Source organism: Tenrec ecaudatus, unplaced genomic scaffold (assembly GCF_050624435.1).
Source record: "Tenrec ecaudatus isolate mTenEca1 unplaced genomic scaffold, mTenEca1.hap1 Scaffold_317, whole genome shotgun sequence".
NCBI classification, from domain to species: domain Eukaryota; kingdom Metazoa; phylum Chordata; class Mammalia; order Afrosoricida; family Tenrecidae; genus Tenrec; species Tenrec ecaudatus.
This window is the reverse complement of record NW_027459041.1, coordinates 171218-198219: the sequence shown is the minus strand read 5'-3', so window position 1 is coordinate 198219 and position 27002 is coordinate 171218.

Genomic DNA, 27002 nt, shown 5'->3' with positions numbered 1-27002 from the left:
CACGCCTGGGCGCCCCAGCCCTTAGGTTTTGTGAGCCCTAGGCCTGGGGCGTCCGTGCCCTTAGGCTTTGGGAGCCCAAGGTCTGGGGTGCCCCACCCTTAGGCTTAGGGAGCCCCAGACCGGGGTCGCCCCAGCCCTTAGGCTTTGGGAGCCCCAGGCCCGGGGCGCCCCAGCGCTTAGGCTTTGGGAGGCCCAGGCCTGGGGCGCCCCAGCCCTTAGGATTAGGGAGCCCCAGGCCTGGGGCGTCCCTGCCCTTAGGCTTAGGGAGCCCCAGACCGGGGTCGCCCCAGCCCTTAGGCTTTGGGAGCCCCAGGCCCGGGGCGCCCCAGCGCTTAGGCTTTGGGAGGCCCAGGCCTGGGGCGCCCCAGCCCTTAGGATTAGGGAGCCCAGGCCTCGGGGCACCCAGCCCTTAGGCTTATGGAGCCCCAGGCCTGAGGCATCCCAGCCCTTAAGCTTAGGTAGCCCCAGGCCTGGTACGCCCCAGCCCTTAGGCATAGGGAGCCCCTGGCATGGGGCGCACCAGCCCTTAGGCTTTGGGAGTCCCAGTCCTGGGGTGCCCCCACCCTTAGAATTTGGGAGCCCCTGCCTGTGGCGCCCCCGCCCTTAGGATTTGGGAGCCCTAGGCCTGGGGTGCCCCAGCCCTTAGGCTTTGGGAGCCCCAGGCTGGGGCGCCCAAGCCTTTAGGCTTTGGGACCCACAGGGCTGGGGCGCCCCAGCCCTTAGGGTTTGGGAGCCCCAGGCCTGGGGGGCCCCAGCCCTTAGGTTTTGGGAGCCCCAGGCCTGGTACACCCCAGGCCTTTGACTTAGGGAGCACCTGGCCTGGGGCGCCCCAGCCCTTAGGCTTTGGGTGCCCCAGGCCTGGGGCACTCAAGCCCTTAGGCTTTGGAAGACCCAGGCCAGGGGCGCTCCAGCCCTTAGGATTTGGAAGCCCCAGGCCTGGAGCGCCCCAGCCCATAGGTTTTGGGTGCCCCAGGCCTGGGGCTCCGAGCCCTTAGGCTTTGAGAGCCCCACGCTTGGGGCGCCCCAGCTCTTAGGCTTAGGGAACCCCTGGCCTGGGGCACCCAAGCCCTTAGGATTTGGGAGCCACAGGCTGGGATGCCCCAGCCCATAGGTTTTGGGAGCCCCAGGCCTGGGGCGCCCAGCTCTTCGGCTTAGGGCGCCCCAGGCCAGGGGCGTCCCAGCCCTTAGGCTTAGGGAGCCCATGGCCAGGGACCCCCCAGCCCTTAGGATTTGGGAGCCCCAGGCTGGGACGCCCCAGCCCATAGGTTTTGGGAGCCCCAGGCCTGGGACGCCAAGCCCTTAGGCTGTGGGAGCCCCAGGCCTGGGGCGCCCCAGCCCTTAGGCTTTGGGAGCCCCAGACATGGGGCGTCCCAGCCCTTAGGCTTTGGGAGCCCCTGGCCTGGTACGCCCCAGTCTTTAGACTTAGGGAGCCCCTGGCCTGGGGCACCCCAGCCCTTTGGCTTTGGGAGCCACAGGCCTAGGGCGCCCCAGCCTTTCGGTATAGGTAGCCCCAGGCCTGGGGCGCCCAAGCCCTTAGGATTTGGGAGCCACAGGCTGGGACGCCCCAGCCCATAGGTTTTGGGAGCCCCAGGCCTGGGGCGCCCAGCCCTTAGACGTTAGGAGCCCCAGGCCTGGTACGCCCCAGCCCTTAGGCTTAGGGAGCCCCTGGCCTGGGGCGCCCCAACCCTTAGGCTTTGGGAGCCCAACGCCTGGTACGCCCCAGCCCTTAGGCGTAGGGAGCCCCTGGCATGGGGCGCCCCAGCCCTTAGGCTTTGGGAGTCCCAGGCCTGGGGCGCCCCCGGCCTTAGGCTTTGGGAGCCCAATGCCTGGTACGCCCCAGCCCTTAGGCGTAGGGAGCCCCTGGCATGGGGCGCCCCAGCCCTTAGGATTAGGGAGCCCCTGGCCTGGGGCGCCGCAACCCTTAGGCTTTGGGAGCCCAACGCCTGGTACGCCCCAGCCCTTAGGCGTAGGGAGCCCCTGGCATGGGGCGCCCCAGCCCTTAGGCTATGGGAGTCCCAGGCCTGGGGCGCCCCCGCCCTTAGATTTTGGGAGCCCCGGCCTGGGGCACCCCCGCACTTAGGCTTTGGGAGCCCTAGGCCTGGGGTGAACCAGCCCTTAGGCTTTGGTAGCCCCAGGCTGGGAAGCCCAAGCCTTTAGGCTTTGGGACCCACAGGGATGGGGCGCCCCAGCCCTTAGGGTTTGGGAGCCCCAGGCCCGGGGGGGCCCCAGCCCTTAGGATTTGGGAGCCCCAAGCTAGGACGCCCCAGCCCATAGGTTATGGGAGCCCCAAGCCTGCGACGCCCAGCCCTTAGGCTTTGGGAGCCCCAGGCCTGGTACGCCCCAGCCCTTAGGCGTTGGGAGCCCCAGGCCTGGTACGCCCCAGCCCTTAGACTTAGGGAGCACCTGGCCTGGGGCGTCCCAGCCCTTAGGCTTTGGGAGCCCCAGGCCTGGGGCGCCCCAGCCCTTAGGTTTTGGGAGCCATGGGCCTGAGGCGCCTCTGCCCTTAGGCTTTGGGAGCCCCGGGCCTGGGGCACCCCAGCCCTTAGGCTTAGGGAGCCCCAGGCCTTGGGCACCCCAGCACTTAGGCTTAGGGAGCCTCTGGCCTGGGGCGCCACAGCCCTTTGTCTTAGGAAGCCCAAGGCCTGGGGTGCCCCGACCCTTAGGCTTTGGGAGCCCCAGACCTGGGGCGTCCCAGCCCTTAGGATTTGGGAGCGACAGCCCGGGGGCGCCCCAGCCGTTAGGCTTTGGCAGCCCAAGCCTGGTGTGACCCAGCCCTTCGGTTTTGGGAGCCAAAGCCTGGGGCGCCCTAGCCCTTAGGCTTTGAAAGCCCCAGGCCTGGGGCGCCCCAGCCCTTAGGATTTGGAAGCCCCAGGCCTGGAGCGCCCCAGCCCATAGGTTTTGGGAGCCCCAGGCCTGGGGCTCTGAGCCCTTAGGCTTTGAGAGCCCCACGCTTGGGGCGATCCAGCTCTTAGGCTTAGGGAACCCCTGGCCTGGGGCGCCCAAGCCCTTAGGTTTTGGGAGCCCCAGGCCTGGGGCACCCAGCTCTTCGGCTTAGGGCGCCCCAGGCCAGGGGCGTCCGAGCCCTTAGGCTTAGGGAGCTCATGGCCAGGGACCACCCAGCCCTTAGGATTTGGGAGCCCCAGGCTGGGACGCCCCAGCCCATAGGTTTTGGGAGCCCCAGGCCTGGGACGCCAAGCCCTTAGGCTGTGGGAGCCCCAGGCCTGGGGCGCCCCAGCCCTTAGGCTTTGGGAGCCCCAGACATGGGGCGTCCCAGCCCTTAGGCTTTGGGAGTCCCAGACATGGGCGCCCCAGCCCTTAGGCTTTGGGAGCCCCAGGCCTGGTACGCCCCAGCCCTTAGACTTAGGGAGCCCCTGGCCTGGGGCACCCCAGCCCTTTGGCTTTGGGAACCACAGGCCTAGGGCGCCCCAGTCTTTCGGCATAGGGAGCCCCAGGCCTGGGGCGCCCCAGCCCTTAGGATTTGGGAGCCCCAGGCTGGGATGCCCCAGCCCATAGGTTTTGGGAGCCCCAGGCCTGGGACGCCCAGCCTTAGGCTTTAGGAGCCCCAGGCTTGGGGCACCCCAGCTCTTAAGCTTTGGGAGCCACAGGCCTTGGGCCCCCCAGCCCTTAGGCTTAGGGAGCACCAGGCCTGGGGGGACACAGCTCTTCGGCTTAGGGAGCCCCAGGCCTGGGGCGTCCCTGCCCTTAGGCTTTGAAAGTCCAAGACCTGGGCGTCCCAGCCCTTAGGCTTTGGGAGCCCCAGGCCTGGTACGCCCCAGCATTAGGCTTAGGGAGCCCCTGGCCTGTGGCGCCCCAACCCTTAGGCTTTGGGAGCCCCACGCCTGGGGTGCCCCAGCCCTTAGGTTTTGTGAGCCCTAGGCCTGGGGCGTCCCTGCCCTTAGGCTTTGGGAGCCCAAGGCCTGGGGTGCCCCAGCCCTTAGGCTTAGGGAGCCCCAGACCGGGGTCGCCCCAGCCCTTAGGCTTTGGGAGCCCCAGGCCCGGGGCGCCGCAGCGCTTAGGCTTTGGGATGCCCAGGCCTGGGGCGCCCCAGCCCTTAGGATTAGGTAGCCCCAGGCCTCGGGGCACCCAGCCCTTAGGCTTATGGAGCCCCAGACCTGGTACGCCCCAGCCCTTAGGCGTAGGGAGCCCCAGACCTGGTACGCCCCAGCCCTTAGGCGTAGGGAGCCCCTGGCATGGGGCGCCCCAGCCCTTAGGCTTTGGGAGTCCCAGGCCTGGGGCGCCCCTGCCCTTAGATTTTGGGAGCCCCGGCTTGGGGCGCCCCAGCCCTTAGGCTTTGGGAGCCCTAGGCCTGGGGTGCCCCAGCCCTAGGCTTTGGGAGCCCCAGGCCTGGGGCGCCTAAGCCTTTAGGCTTTGGGACCCACAGGGCTGGGGCGCCCCAGCCCTTTGGGTTTTGGGAGCCCCAGGCCTGGGTGGCCCTAGACCTTAGGATTTCGGAGCCCCAGGCTGGGACGCCCAAGCCCTTAGGCTTTGGGAGCCCCAGGCCTGGGGCGCCCCAGCCCTTAGGATTTGGGAGCCCCAGGCTAGGACGCCCCAGCCCATAGGGTTTGGAAGCCCCAGGCCTGGGCCGCCAAGCCCTTAGGCTTTGGGAGCCCCAGGCCTGGGGTGCCCCAGCCCTTAGGCTTTGGGAGTCCCAGACATGGGGCGTCCCAGCCCTTAGGCTTTGGGAGTCCCAGACCTGGGCGCCCCAGCCCTTAGGTTTTGGGAGCCCCAGGCATGGTACGCCCCAGCCCTTAGACTTAGGGAGCCCCTGGCCTGGGGCACCCCAGCCCTTTGGCTTTGGGAGCCACAGGCCTAGGGCGCCCCAGCCTTTCGGCTTTAGGAGACCCAGGCTTGGGGCACCCCAGCTCTTAGGCTTTGGGAGCCACAGGCCTGCGGCCCCCCAGCCCTTAGGCTTAGGGAGCACCAGGCCTGGGGGGACACAGCTCTTCGGCTTAGGGAGCCGCAGGCCTGGGGCATCCCTGTCCTTAGGCTTTGGGAGTCCTAGACCTGGGCGTCCCAGCCCTTAGGCTTTGGGAGCCCCAGGCCTGGTACGCCCCAGCCCTTAGGCTTAGAGAGCCCCTCGTCAGGGGCGCCCCAACCCTTAGGCTTTGGGAGCCGCATGCCTGGGGCGCTCCAGCCCTTAGGTTTTGTGAGCCCTAGGCCAGGGGCGTCCCTGCCCTTAGGCTTTGGGAGCCCCAGACCGGGGTGGCCCCAGCCGTTAGGCTTTGGGAGCCCCAGGCTTGGGGCGCCCCAGCCCTTAGGCATTGGGAGCCCCAGGCCTGGGGGCCTCCAGGCCTTAGGATTTGGGAGCCCCAGGCTGGGACGCCCCAGCCCTTAGGCTTTGGGAGCCCCAGGCCTGGGGCGCCCCAGCCCTTAGGATTTGGGAGCCCCAGGCTGGGACACCCCAGCCCATAGGTTTTGGGAGCCCCAGGCCTTGGACGCCAAGCCCTTAGGCTTTGGGAGCCCCAAGCCTGGGGCGCCCCAGCCCTTAGGCTTTGGGAGCCGCAGACATGGGGCGTCCCAGCACTTAGGCTTTGGGAGTCCCAGACCTGGGCGCCCCAGCCCTTAGGCTTTGGGAGCCCCAGGCCTGGTTCGCCCCAGCCATTAGACTTAGGGAGCCCCTGGCCTGGGGCACCCCAGCCCTTTGGCTTTGGGAGCCACAGGCCTAGGGCGCCCCAGGTTTCGGCATAGGGAGCCCCAGGCCTGGGGCGAACCAGCCCTTAGGATTTGGGAGCCCCAGGCTGGGACACCGCAGCCTATAGGTTTTGGGAGCCCCAGGCCTGGGGCGCCCAGCCCTTAGGCTTTAGGAGCCCCAGGCTTGGGGCACCCCAGCTCTTAGGCTTTGGGAGCCACAGGCCTGGGGCCCCCCAGCCCTTAGGCTTAGGGAGCACCAGGCCTGGGGGGACACAGCTCTTCGGCTTAGGGAGCCCCAGGCTTGGGGCGTCCCTGCCCTTAGGCTTTGGGAGTCCTAGACCTGGGCGCCCCAGCCCTAAGGTTTTGGGAGCCCCAGGCCTGGTACGCCCCAGCCCTTAGGCTTAGGGATCCACTGGATTGGGGCGCCCCATCCCTTAGGATAAGGGAGCCCCACGCCTGGGGTGCCCCAGCCCTTAGGTTTTGTGAGCACTAGGCCTGGGGTGTCCCTGCCCTTAGGCTTTGGGAGCCCAAGGCCTGGGGTGCCCCAGCCCTTAGGCTTAGGGTGCCCCAGACCGGGGTCGCCCCAGCCCTTAGGCTTTGGGAGCCCCAGGCCGGGGGCGCCCCAGCGCTTAGGCTTTGGGAGGCCCAGGCCTGGGGCGCCCCAGCCCTTAGGTTTAGGGAGCCCCAGGCCTCGGAGCACCCAGGCCTTAGGCTTTTGGAGCCCCAGGCCTGAGGCGTCCCAGCCCTTAGGCTTAGGGAGCCCCAGGCCTGGTACGCCCCAGCCCTTAGACTTTGGGAGCCCCGGCCTGGGGTGCCCCAGCCCTTAGGCTTTGGGAGCCCTAGGCCTGGGGTGCCCCAGCCCTTAGGCTTTGGGAGCCCCAGGCTGGGGCGCCCAAGCCTTTAGGCTTTGGGACCCACAGGGCTGGGGCGCCCCAGCCCTTAGGGTTTGGGAGACCCAGGCTTGGGGCACCCCAGCCCTTAGGCTTTGGGAGTCCCAGGCCTGGGGCGCCCCAGCCCTTAGGCTTTGGGAGCCCCAGGCCAGGTACGCCCCAGCCCTTAGGATAAGGGAGCCCCTGGCCTGGGGCGCCCCAGCCCTTAGGGTTTGGGAGCCCCAGGCTTGGGGCACCCCAGCCCTTAGGCTTTGGGAGCCCCAGGCCTGGGGCGCCCCAGCCCTTAGGTTTTGGGAGCCATGGGCCTGAGGCGCCTCTGCCCTTAGGCTTTGGGAGCCCCGGGCCTGGGGCACCCCAGCCCTTAGGCTTAGGGAGCCCCAGGCCTTGGGCACCCCAGCACTTAGGCTTAGGGAGCCTCTGGCCTGGGGCGCCACAGCCCTTTGTCTTAGGAAGCCCAAGGCCTGGGGTGCCCCGACCCTTAGGCTTTGGGAGCCCCAGACCTGGGGCGTCCCAGCCCTTAGGATTTGGGAGCGACAGCCCGGGGGCGCCCCAGCCGTTAGGCTTTGGCAGCCCAAGCCTGGTGTGACCCAGCCCTTCGGTTTTGGGAGCCAAAGCCTGGGGCGCCCTAGCCCTTAGGCTTTGAAAGCCCCAGGCCTGGGGCGCCCCAGCCCTTAGGATTTGGAAGCCCCAGGCCTGGAGCGCCCCAGCCCATAGGTTTTGGGAGCCCCAGGCCTGGGGCTCTGAGCCCTTAGGCTTTGAGAGCCCCACGCTTGGGGCGATCCAGCTCTTAGGCTTAGGGAACCCCTGGCCTGGGGCGCCCAAGCCCTTAGGTTTTGGGAGCCCCAGGCCTGGGGCACCCAGCTCTTCGGCTTAGGGCGCCCCAGGCCAGGGGCGTCCGAGCCCTTAGGCTTAGGGAGCTCATGGCCAGGGACCACCCAGCCCGTAGGATTTGGGAGCCCCAGGCTGGGACGCCCCAGCCCATAGGTTTTGGGAGCCCCAGGCCTGGGACGCCAAGCCCTTAGGCTGTGGGAGCCCCAGGCCTGGGGCGCCCCAGCCCTTAGGCTTTGGGAGCCCCAGACATGGGGCGTCCCAGCCCTTAGGCTTTGGGAGTCCCAGACATGGGCGCCCCAGCCCTTAGGCTTTGGGAGCCCCAGGCCTGGTACGCCCCAGCCCTTAGACTTAGGGAGCCCCTGGCCTGGGGCACCCCAGCCCTTTGGCTTTGGGAACCACAGGCCTAGGGCGCCCCAGTCTTTCGGCATAGGGAGCCCCAGGCCTGGGGCGCCCCAGCCCTTAGGATTTGGGAGCCCCAGGCTGGGATGCCCCAGCCCATAGGTTTTGGGAGCCCCAGGCCTGGGACGCCCAGCCTTAGGCTTTAGGAGCCCCAGGCTTGGGGCACTCCAGCTCTTAAGCTTTGGGAGCCACAGGCCTTGGGCCCCCCAGCCCTTAGGCTTAGGGAGCACCAGGCCTGGGGGGACACAGCTCTTCGGCTTAGGGAGCCCCAGGCCTGGGGCGTCCCTGCCCTTAGGCTTTGAAAGTCCAAGACCTGGGCGTCCCAGCCCTTAGGCTTTGGGAGCCCCAGGCCTGGTACGCCCCAGCATTAGGCTTAGGGAGCCCCTGGCCTGTGGCGCCCCAACCCTTAGGCTTTGGGAGCCCCACGCCTGGGGTGCCCCAGCCCTTAGGTTTTGTGAGCCCTAGGTCTGGGGCGTCCCTGCCCTTAGGCTTTGGGAGCCCAAGGCCTGGGGTGCCCCAGCCCTTAGGCTTAGGGAGCCCCAGACCGGGGTCGCCCCAGCCCTTAGGCTTTGGGAGCCCCAGGCCCGGGGCGCCGCAGCGCTTAGGCTTTGGGATGCCCAGGCCTGGGGCGCCCCAGCCCTTAGGATTAGGTAGCCCCAGGCCTCGGGGCACCCAGCCCTTAGGCTTATGGAGCCCCAGACCTGGTACGCCCCAGCCCTTAGGCGTAGGGAGCCCCAGACCTGGTACGCCCCAGCCCTTAGGCGTAGGGAGCCCCTGGCATGGGGCGCCCCAGCCCTTAGGCTTTGGGAGTCCCAGGCCTGGGGCGCCCCTGCCCTTAGATTTTGGGAGCCCCGGCTTGGGGCGCCCCAGCCCTTAGGCTTTGGGAGCCCTAGGCCTGGGGTGCCCCAGCCCTAGGCTTTGGGAGCCCCAGGCCTGGGTGGCCCTAGACCTTAGGATTTCGGAGCCCCAGGCTGGGACGCCCAAGCCCTTAGGCTTTGGGAGCCCCAGGCCTGGGGCGCCCCAGCCCTTAGGATTTGGGAGCCCCAGGCTAGGACGCCCCAGCCCATAGGGTTTGGAAGCCCCAGGCCTGGGCCGCCAAGCCCTTAGGCTTTGGGAGCCCCAGGCCTGGGGTGCCCCAGCCCTTAGGCTTTGGGAGTCCCAGACATGGGGCGTCCCAGCCCTTAGGCTTTGGGAGTCCCAGACCTGGGCGCCCCAGCCCTTAGGTTTTGGGAGCCCCAGGCATGGTACGCCCCAGCCCTTAGACTTAGGGAGCCCCTGGCCTGGGGCACCCCAGCCCTTTGGCTTTGGGAGCCACAGGCCTAGGGCGCCCCAGCCTTTCGGCTTTAGGAGACCCAGGCTTGGGGCACCCCAGCTCTTAGGCTTTGGGAGCCACAGGCCTGCGGCCCCCCAGCCCTTAGGCTTAGGGAGCACCAGGCCTGGGGGGACACAGCTCTTCGGCTTAGGGAGCCGCAGGCCTGGGGCATCCCTGTCCTTAGGCTTTGGGAGTCCTAGACCTGGGCGTCCCAGCCCTTAGGCTTTGGGAGCCCCAGGCCTGGTACGCCCCAGCCCTTAGGCTTAGAGAGCCCCTCGTCAGGGGCGCCCCAACCCTTAGGCTTTGGGAGCCGCATGCCTGGGGCGCTCCAGCCCTTAGGTTTTGTGAGCCCTAGGCCAGGGACGTCCCTGCCCTTAGGCTTTGGGAGCCCCAGACCGGGGTGGCCCCAGCCGTTAGGCTTTGGGAGCCCCAGGCTTGGGGCGCCCCAGCCCTTAGGCATTGGGAGCCCCAGGCCTGGGGGCCTCCAGGCCTTAGGATTTGGGAGCCCCAGGCTGGGACGCCCCAGCCCTTAGGCTTTGGGAGCCCCAGGCCTGGGGCGCCCCAGCCCTTAGGATTTGGGAGCCCCAGGCTGGGACACCCCAGCCCATAGGTTTTGGGAGCCCCAGGCCTTGGACGCCAAGCCCTTAGGCTTTGGGAGCCCCAAGCCTGGGGCGCCCCAGCCCTTAGGCTTTGGGAGCCGCAGACATGGGGCGTCCCAGCACTTAGGCTTTGGGAGTCCCAGACCTGGGCGCCCCAGCCCTTAGGCTTTGGGAGCCCCAGGCCTGGTTCGCCCCAGCCATTAGACTTAGGGAGCCCCTGGCCTGGGGCACCCCAGCCCTTTGGCTTTGGGAGCCACAGGCCTAGGGCGCCCCAGGTTTCGGCATAGGGAGCCCCAAGCCTGGGGCGAACCAACCCTTAGGATTTGGGAGCCCCAGGCTGGGACACCGCAGCCTATAGGTTTTGGGAGCCCCAGGCCTGGGGCGCCCAGCCCTTAGGCTTTAGGAGCCCCAGGCTTGGGGCACCCCAGCTCTTAGGCTTTGGGAGCCACAGGCCTGGGGCCCCCCAGCCCTTAGGCTTAGGGAGCACCAGGCCTGGGGGGACACAGCTCTTCGGCTTAGGGAGCCCCAGGCTTGGGGCGTCCCTGCCCTTAGGCTTTGGGAGTCCTAGACCTGGGCGCCCCAGCCCTAAGGTTTTGGGAGCCCCAGGCCTGGTACGCCCCAGCCCTTAGGCTTAGGGATCCACTGGATTGGGGCGCCCCATCCCTTAGGATAAGGGAGCCCCACGCCTGGGGCGCCCCAGCCCTTAGGTTTTGTGAGCACTAGGCCTGGGGTGTCCCTGCCCTTAGGCTTTGGGAGCCCAAGGCCTGGGGTGCCCCAGCCCTTAGGCTTAGGGTGCCCCAGACCGGGGTCGCCCCAGCCCTTAGGCTTTGGGAGCCCCAGGCCTGGGGCGCCCCAGCGCTTAGGCTTTGGGAGGCCCAGGCCTGGGGCGCCCCAGCCCTTAGGTTTAGGGAGCCCCAGGCCTCGGAGCACCCAGGCCTTAGGCTTTTGGAGCCCCAGGCCTGAGGCGTCCCAGCCCTTAGGCTTAGGGAGCCCCAGGCCTGGTACGCCCCAGCCCTTAGGCTTTGGGAGCCCTAGGCCTGGGGTGCCCCAGCCCTTAGGCTTTGGGAGCCCCAGGCTGGGGCGCCCAAGCCTTTAGGCTTTGGGACCCACAGGGCTGGGGCGCCCCAGCCCTTAGGGTTTGGGAGACCCAGGCTTGGGGCACCCCAGCCCTTAGGCTTTGGGAGTCCCAGGCCTGGGGCGCCCCAGCCCTTAGGCTTTGGGAGCCCCAGGCCAGGTACGCCCCAGCCCTTAGGATAAGGGAGCCCCTGGCCTGGGGCGCCCCAGCCCTTAGGGTTTGGGAGCCCCAGGCTTGGGGCACCCCAGCCCTTAGGCTTTGGGAGCCCCAGCCATGGCGCCCCAGCCCTTAAACTTTGGGAGCCCCAGGCCTGGGGCGCCCAAGCGCTTAGGCTTTTGGAGCTCCACACCTGGGGCGCCACAGCCCTTAGGCTTAGGGAACCTCAGGCCTGGGGGCACCCAGCCCTTCGACTTAGGGTGCCCCAGGCCTGGGGCGTCACAGCCCTTAGGCTTAGGGAGCCCCAGGCCTTGCGCTCCCCAGCCCTTAGGCTTAGGGATCCCATACCCTGGGACGCCCCAGCCCTTCGGCTTAGGGCACGACAGGACTAGGGTGCCCCAGCCCTTAGGCTTTGGGAGCCCCAGGCTTGGGGCACCCCAGCCCTTAGGCTTTGGGAATCCCAGGCCTGGGGCGCCCCAGCCCTTAGGCTTTGGGAGCCCCAGGCCAGGTACGCCCCAGCCCTTAGGATAAGGGAGCCCCTGGCCTGGGGCGCCCCAGCCCTTAGGCTTAGTGAGCCCAATCCTGCGATGCCCCAGCCCTTAGGCTTGGGAGCCCCAGGCCGGTGCGCCCCAGTCCTTAGGCTTTAGGGGCCCCAGGCCTGGGGCGCCCCAGCCCTTAGGCTTCGGGAGCCCAAGGCCTGCGATGCCCCAGCCCTTAGGGTTTGGGAGCCCCAGGCCTGGGGCGCCCCAGCCCTTAGTCTTACGCAGCCCCAGGCCTGGTGCGCCACAGCCCTTAGGCTTTGGGTGCCCCAGGCCTAGGGTGCCCCAGCCCTTCGGCTTAGGGAGCCCCAGCCTTGGGGCCCCCAAGCCCTTAGGTTTAGGGAGCCCCTGGCCTGGGGCGCCTCAGTCTTTAGGCTTTGGAAGCCCCAACCGGGGCGCCACAGCCCATAGGCTTTGGGAGCCCCAGGCCTGGGGCGCCCCAGCGCTTAGGCTTTGGGAGCCCCACGCCTGGGGCGCCCCAGCCCTTAGGATTAGGTAGCCCCAGGCCTCGGGGCACCCAGCCCTTAGGCTTATGGAGCCCCAGGCCTGAGGCGTCCCAGCCCTTAGGCTTAGGGAGCCCCAGACCTGGTACGCCCCAGCCCTTAGGCGTAGGGAGCCCCTGGCATGGGGCGCCCCAGCCCTTAGGCTTTGGGAGTCCCAGGCCTGGGGCGCCCCCGCCCTTAGACTTTGGGAGCCCCGGCTTGGGGCGCCCCAGCCCTTAGGCTTTGGGAGCCCTAGGCCTGGGGTGCCCCAGCCCTTAGGCTTTGGGAGCCCCAAGCCTGGGGCGCCCAAGCCTTTAGGCTTTGGGACCCACAGGGCTGGGGCGCCCCAGCCCTTTGGGTTTTGGGAGCCCCAGGCCTGGGTGGCCCCAGACCTTAGGATTTGGGAGCCCCATGCTGGGACGCCCAAGCCATTAGGCTTTGGGAGCCCCAGGCCTGGGGCGCCCCAGCCCTTAGGATTTGGGAGCCCCAGGCTGGGATGCCCAAGCCCATAGGTTTTGGGAGCCCCAGACCTGGGCCGCCAAGCCCTTAGGCTTTGGGAGCCCCAGGCCTGGGGCGCACCAGCCCTTAGGGTTTGGGAGTCCCAGACATGGGGCGTCCCAGCCCGTAGGCTTTGGGAGTCCCAGACCTGGGCGCCCCAGCCCTTAGTCTTTGGGAGCCCCAGGCCTGGTACGCCCCAGCCATTAGACTTAGGGAGCCCCTGGCCTGGGGCACCCCAGCCCTTTGGCTTTGGGAGCTACAGGCCTAGGGCGCCCCAGCCTTTCGGCTTTAGGAGCCCCAGGCTTGGGGCACCCCAGCTCTTAGGCTTTGGGAGCCACAGGCCTGCGGCCCCCCAGCCCTTAGGTTTAGGGAGCACCAGGCCTCGGGGGACACAGCTCTTCGGCTTAGGGAGCCCCAGGCCTGGGGCGTCCCTGCCCTTAGGCTTTGGGAGTCCTAGACCTGGGCGTCCCAGCCCTTAGGCTTTGGGAGCCCCAGGCCTGGTACGCCCCAGCCCTTAGGCTTAGAGAGCCCCTCGTCTGGGGCGCCCCAACCCTTAGGCTTTGGGAGCCCCATGCCTGGGGCGCTCCAGCCCTTAGGTTTTGTGAGCCCTAGGCCAGGGGCGTCCCTGCCCTTAGGCTTTGGGAGCCCCAGACCGGGGTCGCCCCAGCCCTTAGGCTTTGGGAGCCCCAAGGCCGGGGCGCCCCAGCGCTTAGGCTTTGGGAGGCCCAGGCCTGGGGCGCCCCAGCCCTTATGATTAGGGAGCCCAAGGCTTCGGGGCACCCAGCCCTTAGGCTTATGGAGCCCCAGGCCTGAGGCGTCCCAGCCCTTAGGCTTAGGGAGCCCCAGGCCTGGTACGCCCCAGCCCTTAGGCGTAGAGAACCCCTGGCATGGGGCGCCCCAGCCCTTACGCTTTGGGAGTCCCAGGCCTGGGGCGCCCCCGCCCTTAGATTTTGGGAGCCCCGCCCTGGGGCGCCCCCGCCTTTAGGCTTTGGGAGCCCTAAGCCTGGGGTGCCCCAGCGCTTAGGCTTTGGGAGCCCTAGGCCTGGGGTGCCCCAGCCCTTAGGCTTTGGGAGCCCCAGGCTGGGGCGCCCAAGCCTTTAGGCTTTGGGACCCACAGGGATGGGGCGCACCAGCCCTTAGGGTTTGGGAGCCCCAGGCCTGGGGGGCCCCAGCCCTTAGGATTTGGGAGCCCCAGGCTGGGACGCCCCAGCCCATAGGTTATGGGAGCCCCAAGCCTGCGACGACCAGCCCTTAGGCTTTGGGAGCCCCAGGCCTGGTACGCCCCAGCCCTTAGGCGTTGGGAGCCCCAAGCATGGGGCGCCCCAACCCATAGGCTTAGGGAGCCCTAGGCCTGGGGCGCCTCTGCCTTTAGGCTTTTGGAGCCCCAGGCCTGGGGCGCCCCAGCCCTTAGGCTTAGGGAGCCTCTGGCCTGCGGCGCCACAGCCCTTTGTTTTAGGGAGCCCCAGGCCTAGGGCGCCCCAACCCTTAGGCTTTGGGAGCCCCAGGCCTGGGGTGCCCCAGCCCTTAGGTTTGGGTGCCCCAGGTCTGGGGTGCCCCAGCCCTTAGGCTTTGGGAGCTCCAGGCCTGTGGCGCCACAGCCATTAGGCTTTGGGAGCCCAAGGCCTGGGGCGCCGCCGCCCTTAGTTTTAGGGAGCCACTGGCCTGCGGAGCCCCAGCCCTTAGGCTTTGGGAGCCCCAGGCCTGGGGCGCCCCAGTGCTTAGGCTTTGGGAGCCCCAGGCCAGGAGCCCCAGTCCTGGGGCACCCCAGCCCTTAGGCTTTGGGAGTCCCAGGCCAGGGGCGCCCCCGCCCTTAGGTTTTGGGAGCCCCAGGCCTGGGACGCCAAGCCCTTAGGCTTTGGGAGCCCCAGACCTGGGGCGCCCCAGTCCTTAGGCTTTGGGAGCCCCAGACATGGGGCGTCCCAGCCCTTAGGATTTGGAAGCCCCAGGCTGGGACGCCCCAGGCCATAGGTTTTGGGAGCCCCAGGCCTGGGGCGCCTAGCCCTTAGGCTTTAGGAGCCCCAGGCTTGGGGCGCCCCAGTTCTTAGACTTTGGGAGCCACAGGCCTGGGGCCCCCCAGCCCTTAGGCTTAGGGAGCACCAGGCCTGGGGGGACACAGCTCTTCGGCTTAGGGAGCCCCATCCTGGGGCGTCCCTGCCCTTAGGCTTTGGAAGTCCTAGACCTGGGCGCCCCAGCCCTTAGGCTTTGGTAGCCCCAGGCCTGGTACGCCCCAGCATTAGGCTTAGGGAGCCCCTGCCTGGGGTGCCCCAACACTTAGACTTTCGGAGCCCCGGCCTGGGGCGCCCCAGCCCTTTGCTTTGTGAGCCCTAGGCCTGGGGTGCCCCAGCCCTTAGGCTTTGGGAGCCCCAGGCCTGGGGCTCCCAAGCTTTTAGGCTTTGGGACCCACAGGGCTGGGGCGCCCCAGCCCTTAGGGTTTGGGAGCCCCAGGCCTGGGGGGCCCCAAGCCTTAGGATAAGGGAGCCCCAGGCTGGGACGCCCCAGCCCTTAGGCTTTGGGAGCCCCAGGCCTGGGGCGCCCCAGCCCTTAGGATTTGGGAGCCCCAGGCTGGGACGCCCCAGCCCATAGGTTTTGGGAGCCTCAGGCCTGGGACGCCAAGCCCTTAGGCTTTGGGAGCCCCAGGCCTTGGGCGCCCAAGCCCTTAGGCTTTGGGAGCCACAGATATGGGGCGTCCCAGCACTTAGGCTTTGGGAGTCCCAGACCTGGGCGCCCCAGCCCTTAGGCTTTGGGAGCCCCAGGCCTGGTTCGCCCCAGCCCTTAGACTTAGGGAGCCCCTGGCCTGGGACACCCCAGCCCTTTGGCTTTGGGAGCCACAGGCCTAGGGCGCCCCAGGTTTCGGCATAGGGAGCCCCAGGCCTGGGGCGCCCCCGCCCTTAGACTTTGGGAGCCACGGCCTGGGGTGCCCAGCCCTTAGGCTTTGGGAGCCCTAGGCCTGGGGTGCCCCAGCCCTTAGGCTTTGGGAGCCCCAGGCTGGGGCGCCCAAGCTTTTAGGCTTTGGGACCCACAGGGCTGGGGCGCCCCAGCCCTTAGGCTTTGGGAGACCCAGGCTTGGGGCACCCCAGCCCTTAGGCTTTCGGAGTCCCAGGCCTGGGGAGCCCCTGCCCTTAGGCTTTGGGAGCCCCAGGCCAGGTACGCCCCAGCCCTTAGGATAAGGGAGCCACTGGCTTGGGGCGCCCCAGCCCTTAGGGTTTGGGAGCCCCAGGCTTGGGGCACCCCAGCCCTTAGGCTTTGGGAGCCCCAGCCATGGTGCCCCAGCCCTTAGACTTTGGGAGCCCCAGGCCTGGGGCGCCCAAGCGCTTAGTCATGTGGAGCCCCACACCTGGGGCGCCACAGCCCGTTGGCTTAGGGAACCTCAGGCCTGGGGGCACCCAGCCCTTCGACTTAGGGTGCCTCAGGCCTGGGGCGTCACAGCCCTTAGGCTTAGGGAGCCCAGGCCTTGCGCTCCCCAGCCCTTAGGCTTAGGGATCCCATACCCTGGGACGCCCCAGCCCTTCGGCTTAGGGCACGACAGGACTAGGGCGCCCCAGCCCTTAGGCTTTGGGAGCCCCAGGCTTGGGGCACCCCAGCCCTTAGGCTTTGGGAGTCCCAGGCCTGGGGCGCCCCAGCCCTTAGGCTTTGGGAGCCCCAGGCCAGGTACGCCCCAGCCCTTAGGATAAGGGAGCCCCTGGCCTGGGGCGCCCCAGCCCTTAGGCTTAGTGAGCCCAATCCTGTGATGCCCCAGCCCTTAGGCTTGGGAGCCCCAGGCCGGTGCGCCCCAGCCCTTAGGCTTTAGGGGCCCCAGGCCTGGGGCGCCCCAGCCCTTAGGCTTTGGGAACCCCAGGCCTGGGGCGCTCCAGCCCTTATGCTTTGGGAGCACCATGCCTGGGGCGCCAAAGCCCTTAGGATTTGGGAGCCCCTGGCTGGGACGCCTCAGCCCATAGGTTTTGGGAGCCCCAGGCCTGTGGCGCCCAGCCCTTAGGCTTTGGGAGCCACAGGCCTGGAGCGCCCCAGCCCTTAGGCTTAGGGAGCCCCAGGCCTGGGGGGGACCCAGCTCTTTGGCTTAGGGATCCCCAGGGCTGGGGCGTCCCAGGCCTTAGGCTTAGGGAGCCCCAGGCCTGGGGCGCCCCAGCCGTTAGGTTTTGGGTTTCCCAGACCTGGGGCGCCCCAACCCTTAGGTTTTGGGAGCCCCAAGCCTGGAACGCCCCAGCCCTTAGGTTTAGGGAGCCCATGGGCTGGGGCGCCCCAGCCCTTAGGCTTTGGGAGCCCCAATCCTGGGTTGCTCCAGCCCTTAGGCTTTGGGAGCCCCAGGCCGGGGACTCCCCAGCCCTTAGGCCTAGGGAGCCCAAGGCCTGCGATGCCCCAGCCCTTAGGCTTTGGGAGCCCCAAGCCTCAAGCGCCCCAGCCCTTAGGCTTAGGGAGCCCCAGGTTGGGGCGCCATAGCCCTTAGGCTTTGGGAGTCCAAGCCTGGGGCGCACAAGCCCTTAGGCTTTGGGAGCCCAAGACTGAAGCGCCCCAGCCCTTAGGCTTAAGGAGCCCCAGGCTGTGGCACCACAGCACTTAGGCTTTTGGCGCCCCAGGCCTAGGGCGCCCAAGCCCTTCGGCATAGGGAGTACCAGGCCTGGGGTGCCCCAGCCCTTAGGCTTAGGGATCCCTGGCCTGGGGCGCCCCAGCCCTTAGGCTTTTGGAGCCCCTGGCCGGGGAGCCCCAGCCCTTAGACTTTGGGAGCCCCAGGCCTGGGGCGCCCCAGCTCTTAGGCTTTGGGAGCCCAAGCCTGGGGCGCCCCAGCCCTTAGGCTTTGGGAGCCCAAGCCTGGGGCGCACCAGCCCTTAGACTTTGGGAGCCCCAGGCCTGTGGCGCCCCAGCCCTTAGACTTTGGGAGCCCCAGGACTGAGGCACCCTAAACCTTTGGCTTTGGGAGCCCCAGGCCTGGGCTCTCCAGCCCTTAGGCTTAGGGAGCCACAGGCCTGGGGCGCCCCAACCCTTAGACTTAGGGGGCCTCTGGCCTGGGGCACCACAGCACTTTGTCTTAGGGAGCCCCAGATCTGGGGTGCCCCAGCCCTTAGGCTTTGGGAGGCCCAGGCCTGGGGCGCCCCAGCCCTTAGGTTTAGGGAGCCGCAGGCCTCGGAGCACCCAGGCCTTAGGCTTTTGGAGCCCCAGGCCTGAGGCGTCCCAGCCCTTAGGCTTAGGGAGCCCCAGGCCTAGAACGCCCCAGCCCTTAGGCTTAGGGAGCCCCTGGTCTGGGGCGCCCTAGCCCTTAGGCTTTGGGAGCCCCAATCCTGGGTTGCCCCAGCCCTTAGGCTTTGGGAGCCCCAAGCCTGGGGCGCCCAGCCCTTAGGCTTTAGGAGCCCCAGGCTTGGGGCGCCCCGGCTCTTAGGCTTTGGGAGCCACAGGCCTGGGGCCCCCCAGCCCTTAGGCTTAGGGAGCACCAGGCCTGGGGGGACACAGCTCTTCGGCTTAGGGAGCCCCAGGCCTGGGGCGTCCCTGCCCTTAGGCTTTGGAAGTCCTAAACCTGGGCGCCCCAGCGCTTAGGCTTTGGGAGGCCCAGGCCTGGTACGCCCCAGCCCTTAGGCTTATGGAGCCCCTGGCCTGGGGTGCCCCAACCCTTAGACTTTGGGAGCCCCGGCCTGGGGCGCCCCAGCCCTTTGCTTTGGGAGCCCTAGGCCTGGGGTGCCCCAGCACTTAGGCTTTGGGAGCCCCAGGCCTGGGGCTCCCAAGCTTTTAGGCTTTGGTACCCACAGGGCTGGGGCGCCCCAGCCCTTAGGCTTTGGGAGCCCCAGGCCTGGTACGCCCCAGCCCTTAGGCTTAGGGAGCCCCTGGCCTGGGGTGCCCCAACCCTTAGACTTTGGGAGCCCCGGCCTGGGGCGCCCTAGCCCTTTGCTTTGGGAGCCCTAGGCCTGGGGTGCCCCAGCCCTTAGGTTTGGGAGCCCCAGGCCTGGGGCTCCCAGGCTTTTAGGCTTTGGGACCCACAGGGCTGGGGCGCCCCAGCCCTTAGGGTTTGGGAGCCCAAGGCCTGGAGGGCCCCAGGCCTTAGGATTTGGGAGCCCCAGGCTGGGACGCCCCAGCCCTTAGGCTTTGGGAGCCCCAGGCCTGGGGCGCCCCAGCCCTTAGGATTTGGGAGCCCCAGGCTGGGACGCCCCAGCCCATAGGTTTTGGGAGCCCCAGGCCTGGGACGCCAAGCCCTTAGGCTTTGGGAGCCGCAGACATGGGGCGTCCCAGCACTTAGGCTTTGGGAGTCCCAGACCTGTGCGCCCCAGCCTTTAGGCTTTGGAAGCCCCAGGCCTGGTTCGCCCCAGCCCTTAGACTTAGGGAGCCCCTGGCCTGGGGCACCCTAGCCCTTTGGCTTTGGGAGCCACAGGCCTAGGGCGCCCCAGGTTTCGGCATAGGGAGCCCCAGGCCTGGGGCGCCCCAGCCCTTAGGATTTGGGAGCCCCAGGCTGGGACGCCGCAGCCCATAGGTTTTGGGAGCCCCAGGCCTGGGGCGCCCAGCCCTTAGGCTTTAGGATCCCCAGGCTTGGGGAACCCCAGCTCTTAGGCTTTGGGAGCCACAGGCCTGGGGCCCCCCAGCCCTTAGGCTTAGGGAGCACCAGGCCTGGGGGGACACAGCTCTTCGGCTTAGGGAGCCCCAGGCCTGGGGCGTCTCTGCCCTTAGGCTTTGGGAGTCCTAGACCTGGGCGCCCCAGCCCTTAGGCTTTGGGAGCCCCAGGCCTGGTACGCCCCAGCCCTTAGGCTTAGGGAGCCCCTGGATTGGGGCGCCCCATCCCTTAGGCTTTGGGAGCCCCAGGCCTGGGGCGCCGCAGTCCTTAGGTTTTGTGAGCCCTAGGCCTGGGGCGTCCCTGCCCTTAGGCTTTCGGAGCCCAAGGCCTGGGGTGCCCCAGCCCTTAGGCTTAGGGAGCCCCAGACCGGGGTCGCCCCAGCCCTTAGGCTTTGGGAGCGCCAGGCCCGGGGCGCCCCCGCGCTTAGGCTTTGGGAGGCCCAGGCCTGGGGCGCCCCAGCCCTTAGGTTTAGGGAGCCCCAGGCCTCGGAGCACCCAGGCCTTAGGCTTTTGGAGCCCCAGGCCTGAGGCGTCCCAGCCCTTAGGCTTAGGGAGCCCCAGGCCTGGTACGCCCCAGCCCTTAGGCGTAGGGAGCCCCTGGCATGGGGCGCCCCAGCCCTTAGGCTTTGGGTGTCCCAGGCCTTGGGCGCCCCCGCCCTTAGAATTTGGGAGCCCCGGCCTGGGGTGCCCCAGCCCTTAGGCTTTCGGAGCCCTAGGCCTGGGGTGCCCCAGCCCTTAGGGTTTGGGAGCCCCAGGCTTGGGGCACCCCAGCCCTTAGGCTTTGGGAGTCCCAGGCCTGGGGAGCCCCAGCCCTTAGGCTTTGGGAGCCCCAGGCCAGGTACGCCCCAGCCCTTAGGATAAGGGAGCCCCTGGCCTGGGGCGCCCCAGCCCTTAGGGTTTGGGAGCCCCAGGCTTGGGGCACCCCAGCCCTTAGGCTTTGGGAGCCCCAGCCATGGCGCCCCAGCCCTTAGACTTTGGGAGCCCCAGGCCTGGGGCGCCCAAGCGCTTTGTCTTTTGGAGCCCCAGACCTGGGGCGCCACAGCCCTTAGGCTTAGGGAGCCTCAGGCCTGGGGGCACCCAGCCCTTCGACTTAGGGTGCCCCTGGCCTGGGGTGTCCCAGCCCTTAGGCTTATGGAGCCCCAGGCCTGGCGCTCCCCAGCCCTTAGGCTTAGGGATCCCATACCCTGGGACGCCCCAGCCCTTCGGCTTAGGGTACGACAGGACTAGGGCGCCCCAGCCCTTAGGCTTTGGGAGCCCCAGGCTTGGGGCACCCCAGCCCTTAGGCTTTGGGAATGCCAGGCCTGGGGCGCCCCAGCCCTTAGGCTTTGGGAGCCCCAGGCCAGGTACGCCCCAGCCCTTAGGATAAGGGAGCCCCTGGCCTGGGGCGCCCCAGCCCTTAGGCTTAGTGAGCCCAATCCTGCAATGCCCCAGCCCTTAGGCTTGGGAGCCCCAGGCCGGTGCACCCCAGCCCTTAGGCTTTAGGGGCCCCAGGCCTGGGGCACCCCAGCCCTTAGGCTTTGGGAACCCCAGGCCTGGGGCGCTCCAGCCCTTACGCTTTGGGAGCCCCATGCCTGGGGCGCCACAGCCCTTAGGATTTGGGAGCCCCAGGCTGGGACGCCTCAGCCCATAGGTTTTGGGAGCCCCAGGCCTGTGGCGCCCAGCCCTTAGGCTTTGGGAGCCACAGGCCTGGAGCGCCCCAGCCCTTAGGCTTAGGGAGCCCCAGGCCTGGGGGGACCCAGCTCTTTGGCTTAGGGATCCCCAGGGCTGAGGCGTCCCAGGCCTTAGGCTTAGGGAGCCCCAGGCCTGGGGCGGCCCAGCCGTTAGGTTTTGGGTTTCCCAGACCTGGGGCGCCCCAACCCTTAGGTTTTGGGAGCCCCAAGCCTGGAACGCCCCAGCCCTTCGGCTTAGGGAGCCCATGGGCTGGGGCGCCCCAGCCCTTAGGTTTTAGGAGCCCCAATCCTGGGTTGCTCCAGCCCTTAGGCTTTGGGAGCCGCAGGCCGGGGACTCCCCAGCCCTTAGGCCTAGGGAGCCCAAGGCCTGCGATGCCCCAGCCCTTAGGCTTTGGGAGCCCCTAGCCTCAAGCGCCCCAGCCCTTAGGCTTAGGGAGCCCCAGGTTGGGGCGCCATAGCCCTTAGGCTTTGGGAGTCCAGACTGAAGCGCCCCAGCCCTTAGGCTTAAGGAGCCCCAGGCTGTGGCGCCACAGCCCTTAGGCTTTTGGCGCCCCAGGCCTAGGGCGCCCGAGCCCTTCGGCATAGGGAGTACCAGGCCTGGGGTGCCCCAGCCCTTAGGCTTAGGGATCCCTGGCCTGGGGCGCCCCAGCCCTTAGGCTTTTGGAGCCCCTGGCCGGGGAGCCCCAGCCCTTAGACTTTGGGAGCCCCAGGCATTGGGCGCCCCAGCCCTTAGGCTTTGGGAGCCCAAGCCTGGGGCGCCCCAGCCCTTAGGCTTTGGGAGCCCAAGCCTGGGGCGCACCAGCCCTTAGATTTTGGGAGCCCCAGGCCTGTGGCGCCCCAGCCCTTAGGCTTTGGGAGCCCCAGGACTGAGGCACCCTAAACCTTTGGCTTTGGGAGCCCCAGGCCTGGGCTCTCCAGCACTTAGGCTTAGGGAGCCACAGGCCTGGGGCGCCCCAACCCTTAGACTTAGGGGGTCTCTGGCTTGGGGCACCACAGCACTTTGTCTTAGGGCGCCCCAGACCTGGGGCGCCCCAGCCCTTAGGCTCTGGGAGCTCCAGGCCTGTGGCGCCCCAGCCCTGAGTCTTTGGGAGCCCCAGGCCTGGGGGCACCCAGCCCTAAGGCATAGGGAGCCCATGGCCTGTGACGCCCCAGCCCTTAGGCTTCGGTAGCCCAAGGCCTGTGATGCCCCAGCCCTTGGGGTTTGGGAGCCCCAGGCCTGGGGCGTCCCAGCCCTTAGTCTTACGCAGCCCCAGGCCTGGTGCGCCACAGCCCTTAGGCTTTGGGTGCCCCAGGCCTAGGGTGCCCCAGCCCTTCGGCTTAGGGAGCCCCAGCCTTGGGGCCCCCAAGCCCTTAGGTTTAGGGAGCCCCTGGCCTGGGGGGCCTCAGTCTTTAGGCTTTGGAAGCCCCAACCGGGGCGCCACAGCCCATAGGCTTTGGGAGCCCCAGGCCTGGGGCGCCCCAGCGCTTAGGCTTTGGGAGCCCCACGCCTGGGGCGCCCCAGCCCTTAGGCTTAGGGGGCCCCAGGCCTGGGGGCACCCAGCCTTTCGGAGCCCCAGGCCTGGGGCTTCCCAGCCCTTAGGCATATGGAGCCCCAGGCCTGGGGCGCCCCAGCCCTTAGGCTTAGGGAGCGCAAGGCCTGCGACGCCCCAGCCCTTAGGCTTTGGGAGCCCCAGGCCTGTGGCACCCCAGCCCTTAGGTTTGGAAATCCCTGGCCTGGTACGCCCCAGCCCTTAGGTTTAGGGAGCCCCTGGCCTGGGGCGCCCCAGCCCTTAGGCTTTGGGAGCCCCAGGCCTGGGGCGCCCCAGCCCTTAGGCTTTGGGAGCCCCAGGCCTGGGGCGCCCCAGCCCTTAGGTTTGGGAGCCCCAGGCCAGGGGCGCCCCAGCCCTTAGGCTTCGGAAGCCCAAGGCCTGCGATGCCCCAGCCCTTAGGCTTTGGGGGCCCCAGGGCTGGGGCGCCCCATACCTTAGGTTTAGGGAGCCCCTGGCCTGGGGCGCCTCAGCCCTTAGGCTTTGGGAGCCCCATCGGGGCGCCCCAGCCCTTAGGCTTGGGGAGCCCCAGACCTGTGGCGCCCCAGCGCTTAGGCTTTCGGAGCCCCACGTCTGGGGCGCCTCAGCCCTTAGGCTTAGGGAGCCCCAGGCCTGGGGGGACCCAGCTCTTCGGCTTAGGGAGCCCCAGGCCTGAGTCGTCCCTGCCCTTAGGCTTAGGGAGCCCATGGCTTGGGACGCCCCAGCTCTTCGGCTTGGGAACGACAGTCCGAGGGCGCCCCAGCCCTTCGGCATAGGGAGCCCCAGGCCTGGTACGCCCCATCCCTTAGGCTTAGGGAGCCCCAGGCCCGGCGCGCCCCAGCCCTTAGGCTTTGGGAGCCCAAGCCTGGGGCCCCCAAGCCCTTAGGCTTTGGGAGGCCCAGGTGTGCGGCTTCCCAGCCCTTAGACTGGGAGCCCTAGCCCTGGGGCACCCCAGCCCTTAGGCTTTGGGAGCCCAAGCCCTGGGCGCCCCAGCACTTAGTCTTTGGAAGTCCTAGGCCTGGGGCGCCCCAGCCCTTAGGCTTATGTAGCCCCAGCCCTGGGGCACCCCAGCTCTTAGGCTATGGGAGCCCCAGGCAGGGGGCGCCCCAGCCCTTAGGCTTTGGGAGTCCCAGGCCTGGGGCGCCCCAGCCCTTAGGCTTTGGGAGCCGTAGGCCTGGTATGCCCCAGCCCTTAGGCTTAGGGTGCCCCGGGCCTCGGGCGACCCATCCCTTAGGCTTTGGGAGCCCCGTCTTGCGACGCCCCCCCTTAGGCTTTGGGAGCCCCAGGCCTTGGGCACCCCAGCACTTTGGCTTACGGAGCCCCAGGCCTGGGGCGCCAAAGCCCTTAGGCTTTGGGTGCCCCAGGCCTAGAGCACCCCAGCCTTTCGGCTTAGGGAACCCCAGGCCTGGGGCGCCCCAGCCCTTAGGCTTTGGGAGCCCCAGCCGTGGCGCCCCAGCCCTTAGACTTTGGGAGCCCCAGGCCTTAGGTGCCCAAGCGCTTAGGCTTTTGGAGCCCCACGCCTGTTGCGCCACAGCCCTTAGGCTTAGGGAGCCTCAGGCCTGGGGGCACCCAACCCTTCGACTTAGGGTGCCCCAGGCCTGGGGCGTCCCAGCCCTTAGGCTTAGGGATCCCATACCCTGGTACACCCCAGCCCTTCGGCTTAGGGCACGACAGGACTAGGGCGCCCCTGCCCTTAGGCTTTGGGAGCATCAGATTTGGGGCGCCCCAGTCCTTAGGCTTTGGGAGCCCCAGGCCAGGGGCACCCCAGCCCTTAGGCTTCGGGAGCCCAAGGCCTGCGACGCCCCAGCCCTTCGGCTTAGGGAGCCCCACGCCTGGGGCGCCCCAGCCCTTAGGTTTAGGGAGCCCCTGGCCTTTGGCGCCTCAGCCCTTAGGCTTGGGAGCCCCATCGGGGCGCCCCAGCCCTTAGGCTTTGGGAGCCCCAGGCCTGTGGCGCCCCAGCTCTTAGGCTTTCGGAGCCTCACGTCTGGGGCGCCTCAGCCCTTAGGCTTAGGGAGCCCCAGCCCTGGGGGGCCCAGCTCTTAGGCTTAGGGAGCCCCAGGCCTGAGTCGTCCCTGCCCTTAGGCTTAGGGAGCCTAAGGCCTGAGACGCCCCCCCTTAGGCTTTGGGAGCCCCAGGCCTGGGGCGCCCCAGCACTTAGGCTTACGGAGACCCAGGCCTGGGGCGCCAAAGCCCTTAGGCTTTGGGCGCCCCTTGCCTAGGGCGCCCCACTCCTTCGGCTTAGGGAGCCCCAGGCCTGGGGTGCCCCAGCCCTTAGGCTTAGGGATCCCTGGCCTGGGGCGCCCCAGGCTTAGGCTTTTGGAGCCCCTGGCCGGGGCGCCCCAGCCCTTAGACTTTGGGAGCCCCAGACCTGGGGCGCCCCAGCCCCTAGGCTTTGGGAGCCCCAGGCCTGGGGCGCCCCAGTCCTTAGTCTTTGGGAGCCCCAGGACTGAGGCACCCTAAACTTTTGGCTTTGGAAGCCCCAGGCCTAGGGCTCCCCAGCCCTTAGGCTTAGGGAGCCACAAGCCTGGGGCGCCCCAACCCTTAGACTTAGGGGGCCTCCGACCTGGAGGGCCACAGCCTTTTGTCTTAGGGAGCCCCAGACCTGTGGCGCCCCAGCCCTTAGGCTTTGGGAGCCCTAGGCCTGGGGCGAGCCAGCCCCTAGGCTTTGGGTGCCCCAGGCCTTGGGCGCCCCAGCCCTTAGGCTGTGGGAGCTCCAGGCCTGTGGCGCCCCTGCCCTGAGGCTTTGGGAGCCCCATGCCTGGGGGCACCCAGCCCTAAGGCATAGGGAGCCCATGGCCTGTGTCGCCTCAGCCCTTAGTCTTCGGGAGCCCAAGACCTCCGATGCCCCAGCCTTTAGGGTTTGGGAGCCCCAGGCCTGGGGCGCCCCAGCGCTCAGTCTTACGGAGCCCCAGGCCTGGGGCGCCACAGCCCTTAGGCTTTGGGTGCCCCAGGCCTAGGGTGCCCCAGTCCTTCGGCTTAGGGAGCCCCAGCACTGGGGTCCCTCAGCCCTTAGGTTTAGGGAGCCCTTGGCCTGGGGCGCCTCAGCCCTTAGGCTTTGGGAGCCCCAGCCGGGGCGCCACAGCCCATAGGCTTTGGGAGCCCCAGGCCTGTGGCGCACCAGCGCTTAGGCTTTGGGAGCCCTACGCTTGGGGCGCCCCAGCCCTTAGGCTTAAGGGGCCCCAGGCCTGGGGGCACCCAGCCTTTCGGAGCCCCAGGCCTGGGGCATCCCAGCCCTTAGGCATAGGGAGCCCCAGGCCTGGGGCGACCCAGCCCTTAGGCTTAGGGAGTCCATGGCCTGAAACGCCCCTGCCCTTAGGTTTAGGGAGCTCCTGGCCTGGGGCCCCTCAGCCCTTAGGCTTTGGGAGCCCCATCGGGGCGCCCCAGCCCTTTGGCTTTGGGAGCCCCAGGCCTGTGGCGCCCCAGCGCTTAGGCTTTGGGAGCCCCACGTCTGGGGCGCCCCTGCCCTTAGGCTTAGGGAGCCCCAGGCCTGGGGGGACCCAGCTCTTCGGCTTAGGGAGCCCCAGTCCTGAGTCGTGCCTGCCCTTAGGCTTAGGGAGCCCATGGCCTGGGACGCCCCAGCCCTTTGGCTTAGGGCTCGACAGTCCTAGGGCGCCCCAGCCCTTCGGCATAGGGAGCCCCAGGCCTGGTACGCCCGATCCCTTAGGCTTAGGGAGCCCCAGGCCTGGCGCGCCCCAGCCCTTAGGCTTTGGGAGCCCAAGCCTGGGGCCCCCAAGCCCTTAGGCTTAGGGAGCCCCAGGCCTGGGGGGACCCAGCTCTTCGGCTTAGGGAGCCCCAGGCCTGAGTTGTCCCTGCCCTTAGGCTTAGGGAGCCCATGGCCTGGGATGCCCCAGCCCTTCGGCTTAGGGCTCGACAGTCCTAGGGCGCCCCAGCCCTTCGGCATAGGGAGCCCCAGGCCTGGTACGCCCCATCCCTTAGGCTTAGGGAGCCCTAGGCCTGGCGTGCCCCAGCCCTTAGGCTTTGGGAGCCCAAGCCTGGGGCCCCTAAGCCCTTAGGCTTTGGGAGGCCCAGGTCTCCGGCGCCCCAGCCCTTAGACTGGGAGCCCTAGCCCTGGGGCACCCCAGCCCTTAGGCTTTGGGAGCCCAAGCCCTGGGCGCCCCAGCAATTAGGCTTTGGAAGTCCCAGGCCTGGGGCGCCCCAGCCCTTAGGCTTAGGGAGCCACAGGCCTGGGGCGCTCCAACCCTTAGACTTAGGGGGCCTCTGGCCTGGGGCGCCACAGCCCTTTGTCTTAGGTAGCCCCAGACCTGGGGCGCCCCAGTCCTTAGGCTTTGGGAGCCCCAGGCCTGGGGCGCCCAAGCCCTTAAGCTTTGGGTGCCCCAGACCTGGGGCGCCCCAGCCCTTAGGCTGTGGGAGCTCCAGGCTGTGGAGCCCCAGCCCTGAGGCTTTGGGAGACCCAGGCCTGGTGGCACCCAGCCCTAAGGCATAGGGAGCCAATGGCCTGTGACGCTCCAGACCTTAGGCTTCGGGAGCCCAAGGCCTGCGATGCTCCAGCCCTTAGGGTTTGGGAGCCCCAGGACTGGGGCGCACCAGCCCTTAGTCTTACGGAGCCCCAGGCCTGGGGCGCCACAGCCCTTAGGCTTTGGTTGCCCCAGGCCTAGGGTGCCCCAGCCCTTCGGCTTAGGGAGTCCCAGCACTGGGGCCCCCAAGCCCTTAGGTTTAGGGAGCCCCTGGCCTGGGGCGCCTCAGCCCTTAGGCTTTGGGAGCCCCAGCCGGGGCGCCACAGCCCATAGGCTTTGGGAGCCCCAGGACTGGGGTGCCCCGGCCCTTAGGCTTAGGGGGCCCCAGGCCTGGGGGCACCCAGCCTTTCGGAGCCCAAGGCCTGGGGCTTCCCAGCACTTAGGCATAGGGAGCCCCAGGCCTGGGGCGCCCCAG